This window comes from Dendrobium catenatum, unplaced genomic scaffold (assembly GCF_001605985.2).
Source record: "Dendrobium catenatum unplaced genomic scaffold, ASM160598v2 fragScaff_scaffold_1220, whole genome shotgun sequence".
Taxonomy (NCBI): Eukaryota; Viridiplantae; Streptophyta; class Magnoliopsida; order Asparagales; family Orchidaceae; genus Dendrobium; species Dendrobium catenatum.
Window position 1 is genome coordinate 11158294 of NW_021319682.1, and position 12601 is coordinate 11170894.

Below are 12601 nucleotides of genomic sequence, written 5' to 3' on the forward strand. Positions count from 1 at the left end.
GGAGCTGTGAGGGATTAACGGCTTGGGATTTAATTAATGCTAGGGAATAAAAAATGGAAATCTGTAATAGGGGTTTGAAATTCAAATAGTAATTTGGTGTTTTAAAGCTCTTAGATTCAAATTTAGGAGTTATGAAAGTGAGACAAAAAAATTAGATTTTGAATTCAAATTTCAAAATCGATTTCAATTAAGCACTTTCCAAAAATAGATGAACCAAATTAGGAAATAATTTGAAATTTGAATTTGAATAATTTCAAATTCAAATTAATCCCTAAATTAACCCAATCAAATTATGAAATCCCAAAGAGGGTGGGAGGAGTTCGGCCGGCGACTAATGAGGTGGAGCCGGCGGCATGGTGGAAAAAGGAGACGACGGCTTGGAGATGGAGAAGATGAAGGTGGACGTAGGTAGAGGATGAAGATGAAAACTTGGAACAATAAAAAGGAACAAAAACAAAGATAGAAGATAAAAATGAAAGAGAGAACATAAAACCGCGAGCCTTGGACTTTTCCGAAGACTGACGGGTGATCCGTTTGCCCTCTCCAAGGGACTTCAAATCACGAGCCCGGACCCATCCTGCGGCTGGTGAAGGCTTCGATTCCTCTCATAGGAATCCCACTAACGCTCTCTCACAAGAAGAACACAAGTGTGGAAAATAATTTTTCATCTCAATCATTCATCCCCTATTACAATAGCTTAAGGCCCTATATATAGGCCACAACATGAGAAAATCAAAAATTACAAAAATGCCCCTTGGGCCATAACACTTACATAAACTATCCTAGGGGTAAAACAGTAAATACATTAATTAAGAACTAAAATGAAGAAAATAACTCATATTTGAAAATTTAAATAATGGCCGTCGATTTACGACGCCGCCTGTGATAGATGCGCCAAATCTTTGTACCGATGTCCGCATCAGAAAAACTCTAAAATATTTAAAAGGCATGCCAAGAAGGTGGAATTTGTACAATAATATATCTTTGTTCTTAAACACGTGGTAGATATTAAGAACAAGATTTACTTAAACACTCACAAATCATGAGTGTGAGAGTGATGGCATTTGAGAAGATAAAGTCTAACTATCCTTCATGCTGTGACTTTGATCAAATCTATAACTCATTGACCAAGAATGAAGTCATCCCAAACTTAGAAATCCAAGATGACTGCCTCTTCTGATGTACGCATATTGTATCCCCAATGCTTCACTATGAGATTTACATATCAAGGTGTTTCATTTCAGAGGGGCATCCACACACGTCATGTGAAACCTCTTACGTAAAAGAAGCTAAACTCTTAAAAGGTGCCTTTGGGTGTAATGGATGGAATTTTCATAAGAAACTCCATAGTTAAGCATGCTCATCCTAGAGCAATTCTGTGATGGGTGACCTACTGAGAAGTTACACCAACATAACAAAATCGTGAGGCTCTTACGCCAAAGCGAACAATATCTTAATAGTTAAGAGTTTGGGTTGTTACAAGTCAATCATGACAAGACCATATCCATGGTCAAGGGTTGATTATTTTAGCTAGTCTCAAGCAAGATGTGGCTCATATTGCTGTTAATGTCATCTAAACTAGATGGAAAAAGGCAAGAAGCACACTAATAGATCTAAGCATAGACTTTATCCTTGGATTACCGATTACCTCATAACATACAAAGTTATGGCTCTATCTTTTGTGGTATTGGACATGTTTTTGAAAATGGCACGTTTTATTAAATGTCACAAGACCTCTAATGCATCTCATATGGCATCTATTTTGTTCAAAGAAATTGTGTGATTGCATGATTTATCCAAAGATAATATTCCTGACAGATACTTTTAATTCATAATCTATTTTTGGAGGGCCTAGAAAAAAATGGCAACCAAGCTTCTAATTTTCACCACATGTCACCCTCATGCCAAACCAAACTGAGGTAGCAAATAGAAATTTGGGTAATCTACGTAGATGTTTGGTTAGTGACCACACCTCTAAATCTCTAATTGAGACTTGATTTTATTAACTACTATATTTGCCTGCAATAGTTCCATCAATAGATTACCACATGAGTCCTTTTAATCTGATATGAACCTTAAAAATCCATTGATATGATCGATCTCCCTATTTCACATAGAACTAGCGAGTTTGCATCCACTTTACATAACACATGGATGATCACATGCCAAAATTTAACAAAAACTTGACAGTTATTGAATTTTTAGAGGGCGAGGGGCGAACTATTTAAGTTCAATTTCATCCTGAGAGTTTTCTACTGAAAACTCTCAATGAATTGTCAGGAAAGAACTTGGGGTCTTACAAAATCATCAAGCTCTTCTTGCGCTAAAGCAACAATCAACATTGTGAAGTCCTCCAAAAACAAATGACAAATAAAGCAGAGGATTTCTATATAAATCTCATTTTATTCCAACATATTTAAAGTGGCACAAATGAACTCCCATACATATATATCTATAAAGCCTAGAGAACATCAACTATCAACTAACACCTCTCAAAATTAAATAGATTAGTCATAAAAGATAGCGGAGAAATTAAAAGAATAGCCAAGAAGTCAAAAGATGGTTTAGCAAAAAGTGATAGAGAAGTCAAAAAAGTAATGGACAAGTCAAACACAAGTACCAACCAACAACATTCAAGGTATGGTGGATTAGTTAAAATCTATTAAATCGCCCACCAACTCGATAATACAAATGACCTAATCCAACTCTTTATTATACAAGACCAAGAAGTGACAATAACACAAAAGCAGCCAAAATACACAATCCTCACCATGAAAAAAAAAAACTCTCAAATACATAATGAAAAATCTAAAGTATAATCAATATAATTACACGATGAAAATGACAATCTTGATAGCCTACATCAGTACTCCAACTTCAAACAATTGAATTCTAACAAATTAAATGCCTAATACTGCAGAACCATCAAGAGACACAATTGTTGTAATATTTGAGGGGTAAGAGTCCTCTCCATCGTCGAACGATATATCTCTAAAATCCACCATCAATAGTGGAGATGATGTGATCATTATAGATATATCCAATACAAGCAATCTTATGCATCAAATTGATAATGACGACGATGTGTAGGTATTTTCATACTCAGTTCTTATTGGTATCTCAAAAGTTCTTGACAAAAGATGAAAATGTAATACACTTGGATGATCAACATAGATGCCCAATTAATAAATATGCTTTTGACAAGGACTTGATTTTACCATATGTTGAATTTGCCACCAATAATTTCATCAATATGTTTACCATTACGAGTCAATTTCATATTGTTATTGGATATGAATCTTTAAAAACGATTGGTTTGATCAATCTCCCTATTTCATATAGGACTAGTGAGTTTGCAACTACATTTGTACAACACATGCATGATATTTATGCTAAACTTCAGCAAAAAAAATTGCAATAAATTATGACAAGAACAATCAATGGCAACTCACAAGGCAACTTATTAAATTTTTAGAGGGTACATTCTTTTAGAGCTCAAAACCTTACACAATCATCAGGAAGATAAACGGTGACACATACAAGCTAGATCTACCATACCAAACCTGACTTGTTATCAAAAGTCCACTCCTAAATTAGTCTCTTTTCCCTTGATGTATTTTATCTCCATCTTCTTCTCCCACTTTAGGGATATTGATGAGCAATGAGCATAATAATACTTACACATCACCACTATTATCGAGTTAATGTTGAAGATTATATGTAGCATATCAAATCTTAGACAAAAAGATCCTCTCCACTACTAATGGTGTAGTTCAGATATACCTTTATTCAATCGAAAAATCATTCAACTCTTTGGAATGTATAGGTGACTTTGAAAGAGCTACAACTGTTACATTCCAAAATGCTTCATGAGTACCAGGACTTTGAATCATCAGAGTTAAATTCTTCAAAGTCGAAGAGTGATGCAAGGCAGCATGATCATCTTCATCATCTTCTTATTGAGTATTGAGTCTACATATTAGTTATTAGAGTTTTGAGTCTAGATTAATTATACCTAGGACTCTTCATCATATATTTAAGAACTATTTTCATACATTATGAGAATTAATGTACTATAAGTGCTTTTATGTTAATGTCACTTTTGAGTCTTGCAATATGATAAGTCATATTAATATTAATGAGTAATAGGTTAATTTACTAAGTTTTTAACAACACACCATGTTTTGAATACAATTAGTTGGTAGTAGTGCTTTCCTTTTCAAAAAACATTTTAACGTCTCTACCACAATTTCTTTAACTTCAACATCACTTTTTTGACTTCATCACCTTTTCACTTCCCAAACACCTTTTTTTTAACCAACTTTTTAACTTCATTTTTTAAATTTTAATGTGTATCCCATAGGCCAAATAGATGAGTTCATTTGTACATCTTCAAACATGTTTTAATGGTTCGTTATGTGTGATTATTGCTATGTGCAAGGAAAATGCTTTCCTTATGCTTTGGAGTTCAATTTCATGGTGAAATTATTGCTTGTGGAACTGATTCTTCAAGTTATCGGTACTCTTATAATTCATTTACATCTACAATTTGGTAAGATTGCAAGCTAAGGTAATTGTTCGCTTTGTTCACATTTAAGTTAGATCTAGAATCTTATGCTTTTGAGAGTTCATTTTCTTTGAGATTGTGTAAGTGTCCTTAGTCTTTGTTTAAAATTTCAAACAAACTTAAACATTCTTTCCTCTTAAATTTCTCTGAGAATTTTGATGTGATCAATATAAAATAGGTGCCTAAATTAATCCATCACAAGTTCTTTAAATAGCAACTATGAAGGTCTATTCATGCATTGATGACATATTCATCTTGCACCAAGGAGAATCATTAAATTTCGATTAGAGAATCAAATTGTTTTTCTTCCCAAAAGATCAACAATGGCGGTCATGTATATGTTAAAACAATTAATGAAAATGTCAGGCAAAAGAAATGATATTTATATAATTTCCATTGAATTCAAAAATAATATATAACTGATTCAAATGTGAACCATATTTTTTTTTCCAATCCTTAACCATAATTATCCAGTGCACCCATAACCATGTTTGGTAAGCCCATCTTAGGAGATATAATATGAGAAAACTATATGATGCAAGTTTGAAAACTTCTATCTATATATATTATTAGCAAAAACAAAAAAGGATTTTCAAACGAGTTAATAAAAAATTTGGACTAAAATAAGGAACACAATTGTCATATTTAGTTCATAAAATGTTGCAGATATTACATATAATACAAATTTATTAACTTTAAGGAAGTCAAAAAGCTATATTAATGTATTGGGGAAGAGAAAAAAAAAATCCTATAGCCATCTAAAGCCATTTCACTCGGTCCAAACCAGCTAAAATCATATTAAATCAGCTAAAATCATATTAGATTAATCCAAACATATTGTCATCTATAACAAGGTTGCATCAAGGAACATTAAACCTGTTTACTTTAGATGAGTTGTAGTAGTGCTTTCAATAAAACTTTGAAATGTCATCCCTTGCTAAATGAGAAATTACAATAATAGAGGAAAACTTTGGAAAAAAGGGCTTAAATCTAGTGTTACTAGGAATAAAAGGGGATTGACATCTATTCCCGTAAATTGTTCTTAAGAAATTGCTTCCTTTAATAAGATTATGTGGCCTATCAAACAGCTTTAGTTAAATTCTGACTGAAAAAACATAAAGCGGAAGCCTAATCAAATGAGGCAAACTACATATTATGGAATTTAAAGGAGAAAAAAACATTTTTTGGGACATTAGGCCAATGAAGGCAAATTAACCCAAGACCTCTTGGTTGACGGTCAAAGCTCCCAACATATCAAAGTGAGCTGTGGATAAAAAAAAAATCTTCTAAATTCTATTCCCACCCAAGACTTACTAAATCAGGGATTTAGCCTAAAACGGGAGAAATAAGATTAAGGTAATAAATTTTATATGGCTTAAAAAGTGTTTTCGTAAGATTTAGCCTAAATTCTGGCTAAATCTTGCAACCAAACCGCCCCTTAGTAATGAAGTCATGAGACTCATGACAACTAAAAACGATTGATCATATTTTTTGGAGAGAAAATAGGCTATAAGAAAAATAAAATATTATAAATCCTTCTGCGATCAACTAGCTGGATAGAACACATCGGAATCCAGTAAATGGTGACACAGAAGATCGTTAAACTACATAAAAATCAATAAAAAGGATACAGTAGATAACTTATAAAAGATAATTAAAAGCTTTAGCAATTAGACTTCAAAAAGAAGAAAAGAAAATTGAAGATGTTTGATCCAAGGAGATCAAGTTGAACGAAAGGCAACTACTAATCATTGTTTCAAGTCTGCCATCCGATATAAATACGACTAAAAGAAAAAAAAAAAGGTCATACAAAAAGAACAGGAAACTATTGCGTTGGATCTTCCTCTTTTTCACTTTGTCAAGAAAATAAAAATAATTAAGCAACAGAAGCATCAACAGATCAGAGGCAACAAAATAAGACTATATGATAATAGATCCGCAGTCCTACTCCAAGGAATCCTTTTAATAAAAGCCTAAGCCAGAAATCTGTTGAAGAGAGGGAATAGAAGAAAAAGTATCGGCTATAAGAGGACTTGAAAAAAAAAATCTTTACGAACCCATCCATAGATCTCGTGCAAAAAAGATTCACCTAGTGGCGCAGATTATACGACTTTCTGAACAAATTCATAACCCAAAAAAGAAATATTCCTAAAATCCAAGAATCGGGAAAGTAAACAAACCGGGAAAAGAGATGAAGAAGAGATGAAGCCCAAACCTTTGAGACGATTTTGGACCTTTCACCGATTGGGATTCGCAAAAAAATGTTACCTTTTTATGTTTTCTCTTCTTCCTTTAATGGAATTATTTATAAGAAAAAGGGTGGAGAAGATGGAACGGAACTTTCCTCCGAGTAGTCTTCGCTCAAAGGAACGATTTCTTCCCCTCTCCGCTTTCTCACATTCAACAAATTAAAAAAAAAATGGTTGAATTTCGGGTCATGGGTAGGTAGAGGCAGGCATACAAGGGGAGTAAGAGAGCGAAAGCTAATGCTGGCTTAGTTCATAACTGGCCGTACTCTGAGGCGAGGAGTTGCTCATCTCAGATATTGAGCCGATTTATTAGTTAATAATATATAATATATATTTAAACTTTATTTAAATTACTTAAATATAGCATTATTAAAATCTTTAAAATTTATTCTTCTATATTTTATCTCAATTAATTTTTTTATTACTTTGGATATCTCTTCAAAAATCTATTTGATCGGATACAAATTTAGATGCATATTTAAATTGGAAACTTTTTATAATTAAATTTAGGATTGTCAAATATTTGATTTCAATAATCTTATAGTGAAATTGAACGGCTCAATGAGATAAATCCTTTGGCACCCTAAATAGGTTGATCCTATTCTAAATGGGCCTAAGGCTTCCTTTTGGGATGGATTTCTTACTGTTTCTTATAGCAGTTTTTTAATATAAAATAATTAATTTTTGCACTAAAAAGTTGCTTTAATAAACAGTAAAAAAGTCGTCCCAAATGAAGCCTAAATCAAGTGTCTAAAGCATAATTAAAATTTTTGGGACATTAATTGAAAGATCAAATGAACTCTAAATCTTACATTTATTATCAAATACAATGACTCAAACAGGCAAATCCAACGAAATTAAAATCATATAGTCCTGACATCACTAAGATATTTAAATGCAAAAGATGACATATAATCAAGGGAATCGACAAAAGGATGTTTGGAGTGTTATGAATTTTTAGTGTATTTACATGATATGCCTCTCTTAAAAATCTACAAATAAACCTGATCTGTGTATGGAAGAGTCTTTGATCATAACTTGGTATTCGAGTGAACTCAAAAGCATAAAGAATCTTGGTGCTCTACCTAAGTACCATCATCAGATCATTGACTAATAAATGGTATCGGGTCATAGTTGAACTATCGCTAATAGAATACCACGTGATCAACTCTATCACCCAATTATAATATTCTAACCATTGTCATCTGACTACATTTCTCAAACCACTGTCATGCCATTATAATCTTCTAACCACCATCGCATAACTAATAATCCTTTGACCATCATTGTTTTATTTTGATTATTCAAACACCAAGACCAAACAATAGTCTCTCACTACCATCATCATACTATGATTATTTGACCACCATCAATTAACTATAGTCTAATTGTAATATTTAAGCTCATTAACTTGACAAGTGTGCCACTATATTGAGATCAAGCAACATGCTTGAAAAATGTGCGGCCATCTTGAGAAGCATGTCATTATCTTAAAAAACATGCAATCATCTCAAGGAGTTAACATTGCCTCAAAAAGCATACAACCGCATTGAGAAGCTTGTCATTTCCTCAAAAAACATATAGTCGCCTTAAAAACATGTAGTTACACTAAGAAGCATAAAACTATTTTAAAAAAAGAATAATATAATAAATAAAGTACATAAAAAATTAGGTAAATATGCTATGGAAGTGCATTAGAAAGAATATAAGTACATTTGACAGGCACATTGAAAGCATGATCACAATTTAAAAAGAAAGTTAAGTCCCATTATGTGCTCCGACAAATATGTGAACTCTTAAATCTAAAGTGTGAGAAAGTTGTTATTCCTTTGAAGGCAAGTTGGCACTTTTGAAAAGCTTAAGATGATTAAAAAAATATTCCAAATAATCAATGATAGTCGTGATGATATAAAAACTCACTTAAAGGGCATGATATTTTCAAAATCCTCTCAAATTTCAAAGTGAATTATTTTGGATTTAAATTCTGATAAGAATATAATAACTCAATATTTTCATAAATTTATGTCTTTCAAGAAAAAATTATCATTCAAAATTTGAAGCAAATTTCATATACCATTCACAAATATTCATAAACGATAACATGTTTAGAACACCTCAATTTAGGAAGAACAAATATCTTGTCATATATTATTTAATTCATTCTCAAATGATTTTTTGCTAGTAAGGATAATTCATCCATCATTTTGCAAGTATGTGTGAAAGATGAAAGGTTTAAGAATAAAATCAACTTATAAGGAGCAAATCTCATGTTGAGTGTATCTCAATAATTCATTCTAAAATAATTTATCTCCATTAAGAATATGTGATGTATCATCTAACTAGGTGATTTTACATTAAAAAATAAAACAATTGGATTATGATCATGGCTAAAGTCTGCATGTTTCGTAATGGTTGCATTGATAGAAAATCTCAACCGAAAAAAAAAACTTATTTTCGAAATGACCTCAAATTTCAATGTGAATTACAACACATATGAAGTTTGATAAAAATATTAAGTAAAATTTTTCACTAAATTAAAATTATTCAAGCAAAATTTATCATTCAAAATTTGAAGCAAATTCATCCACTCTCCACAAACATTTGCTAAGGATAACAAGTTTAAAAGTAACCTTAACTCATCAAGAACAAATGTTTTGTCAAATATATTATTATGATTCATTCTCAACTGATTTCTCTCAATAAAGAACATGGTAATATGGTATGTACTGTCTAGACACCACCAAATTACTATCATGAATGGCCAAAAACTCATATATTTCTTAAGGGATAAAAATCCTTTGAGTAATAAATTAATTATAAGTTATACTTGGTAAGGCACGAAGCCATATGTTAGCTAAGGTTAACACAAATTTATTTTTTTTAGATCAACATTCAACCACACTCTATAATATGCATTGGACAAAGTAACGTATGGCTATCGATAATAATCATTAGCTAGGTTGGGTAGACTATCTCTCCATGACTAAGTAGACTAAAAAACATGACAATTGAGGACTACATAAATATGAGATCTTTATCAGGTTCATCATTATTCCTTTCGCAATCCTCTTTAAGTGTAAAATAATAAATTTTAAATTTCAACACTAAATTTATGGTTATAATACAGACAATATTTAGTGGTTATCTAATAATTAACATGCAACGGGGGTTCTCTCTTATTACTCAAACTAGTAATTAATAACAGGGGCTTATGCTTATGAGAAATTTGGAACCATGCTATCAAGTTCTCATGAAATAAAGTTGAAATTTTTTTGGGTAGTGTACTATCTTAAATCTAACATGCCTTATGAAATTTTGAACCAAAAGAATTTATAAAGCCTATCATGTAGAGAGGCTAGGGCACAAATTTTTTATACTCATATAATCGTTGCTCGACTATAATCCTCTAACTATCATCGCTCATTGACTGACGCAATGTTCTAAAATTTTGCATGAATGGGGCTTAGATTTAAGAAAACTCAAAGGCTTGAAGATTCTCAGAGCTTCCAAGTACCACTGTCAGAGCATTTTGCTCAATCAATGACATCAAGGCACTATAATAAATATTTTATGCATGTGAGAACATATATATTGTAATATTTCCTGTCAAACTCAAGCTGGCATATCCCAACTTGAGTTAGAAGTTTGTAAGCAACAAAAAAGACAATGATGAGGGAAGTGACAATCGGCACGAATGCTTAAACTACGAGAAACTCACATCAAGGACTTGAGTGCATACAATAAGATGTTTGAGAACACAAAACCTAGTGATGAAAACACTAAATTTGCAACTAAAAAGAGAGATATGGTATGAAGATATTGATACTCTACATGGGATTGAGCCTTAGATAAAGGCCATTTTTATTTGGATGATCATATTATTAATGTGACATAATTCAAATCATTTATGTGAATCCAAATTGAATTGGAAGCCAACATTCAATGTTAGCTTTTTAACTATATTTGAGAAAAAAAAAAGGTCTTAATTTAATAGAAAGCAAACAAGTCTTGATGTAAGGTTCAAGATACAATACCAATTCTTACTAAAATATTGAACAGTTGTGGGACCTCATGCATGGTTGATATCAGCGTTTTTTGGAAGTTTATGAGAGGTGTATTACAAATATTGGAGGAAAAAATATCAATATTTGTTGGGTGTTTGTTAGGTTCTTGAAAGTTTGTAAAAGATTCCTAATATTTTTCAATGATTGCTCACATCATATTAACAATAATAAAATGTTTCTATATTCATGAATACATAAATATTTGAGAGAGTACTTCATGAATATTATATATACATGTGCATATTGATGAGTCACCAAATTAATTTGATCAAGTGTGAATCCTGAAACATATTATAATTAAAAAAAAAATTAAAATAAAATTTAGAATTATACGAAGTTCAATTTTAGCACAGTTATAGTTGAATTGAATGTGTCAATGAGACGAACCGAGTGATATTAAAAGTGACATGATCCAAGTACAAATAAGCCTAGGTTAAGTGTTTGAGGCATACTTTAAATTTCGCTATATTAATTGAATGATCAAGCGAGCCTTGAATATTGCATGCTTATGGCAAATTGAGCGTCTCGATGAGAGGAATTTAACAAGCTAAAAATAACTCAATTCCAACGTTAGCAAGGCACCTAAATGTTGAAAGAACTATATATGATCAAGGAAATCAATATATACCAATATATTGAGAATTTTTTTTAGAAATATGCTAAAATAATGAAAATGCCATTTTTCAAAACTATATATTCACACAAATTTTCATATAAAAAGGAGAGAATGAGAATAGGGCTCTACCAAATTATTACGGCCACCTCTACCAAAGCACACCATTGCGTATAAAGATGATGCACATTATCAACATTAACCTGATTTACAACATCAAAGCCAATATTTATACTAGATTTTGATTTTTTGATGTTCTCTTGTTAAAGGAGAACAACTGAACATATCATACATAATACCTTCATCACAAGTTCAATGACATAAGATTCTTATAAATTCTAGCATGGTATTAATTTTTTTTATATAATTTATGTATATCATGTTGCACTAATTACTTATCTAATTATGGGAAGATAAGTTATATGTAACCTACGATATATACTATTACAATCATTTCAAATAGATCACGTCCCATATTTTTTTTCTACGTATTTCACGTAAATTGTTAATGGCTCTTATAACTTTTCATTGATCTATGTGTGTTAGATCTTCATATAAAACTAAGAAGTTAATTTTTTTATATATATCCATATAAATATTTAGCACACAAAGTTTAGCATCACCTTTGAAAATTGAGTGTAGGTTTGGGCAATCCTTGCTATAACCTTGAAGGGTTGTTCACATCGATGATCTAAGCTCAATTGTAATAGGATAATTCCTTCACCATCTATTGATTTTTTAGTTTCGAAAGAAATAAGTCAAAATTAGGGGACAACTTTGATTACAAGATCGAAGGGATAACATCATAGGCATAGTTGTAATAAGAAGACTCCTATTTTCTATTATTTCTTATTGCGTCAATTATAAAAGAAGCGAGTCAAAATAGGGGCAACATCATTATAACCTCAAAAGGATGATATCCTAGGAGCGGTTATAATTAGAGAACTCTTTTGTTATGTTTTACCTTGTTCATTCAATTTTACGGAAAGATGTCAAGATTGTGGGGCAACCTTAGCTATAGCTTCAAAGAGTCATTCATGTTAACACGCCAAGCATGCATGTAGGTGTGCAAATCCTTCCATCATCATTTTTCCATGCATCTAAAACA

The 12601-nt window shown here is 31.5% G+C and overlaps 1 protein-coding gene across 3 annotated transcripts in view; it reads right to left on the reverse strand.

Moving 5' to 3' along the window:
* The window catches only part of LOC110115152 (6-phosphogluconate dehydrogenase, decarboxylating 1), a 10808-nt gene extending 3704 nt beyond the window's left edge, over positions 1-7104 (reverse strand). The window contains exon 1 of one of the 3 annotated variants that reach the window (XM_028699086.1): positions 6912-7104. The gene's annotated coding sequence lies outside the window, so the exon portion shown is untranslated. Of the gene's footprint in view, positions 1-6782; positions 6860-6911 lie in introns of those variants that run through there. The other 2 variants (XM_020848289.2, XM_020848288.2) reach the window with 2 other exon arrangements.
* Positions 7105-12601: the final 5497 nt, after the last annotated feature.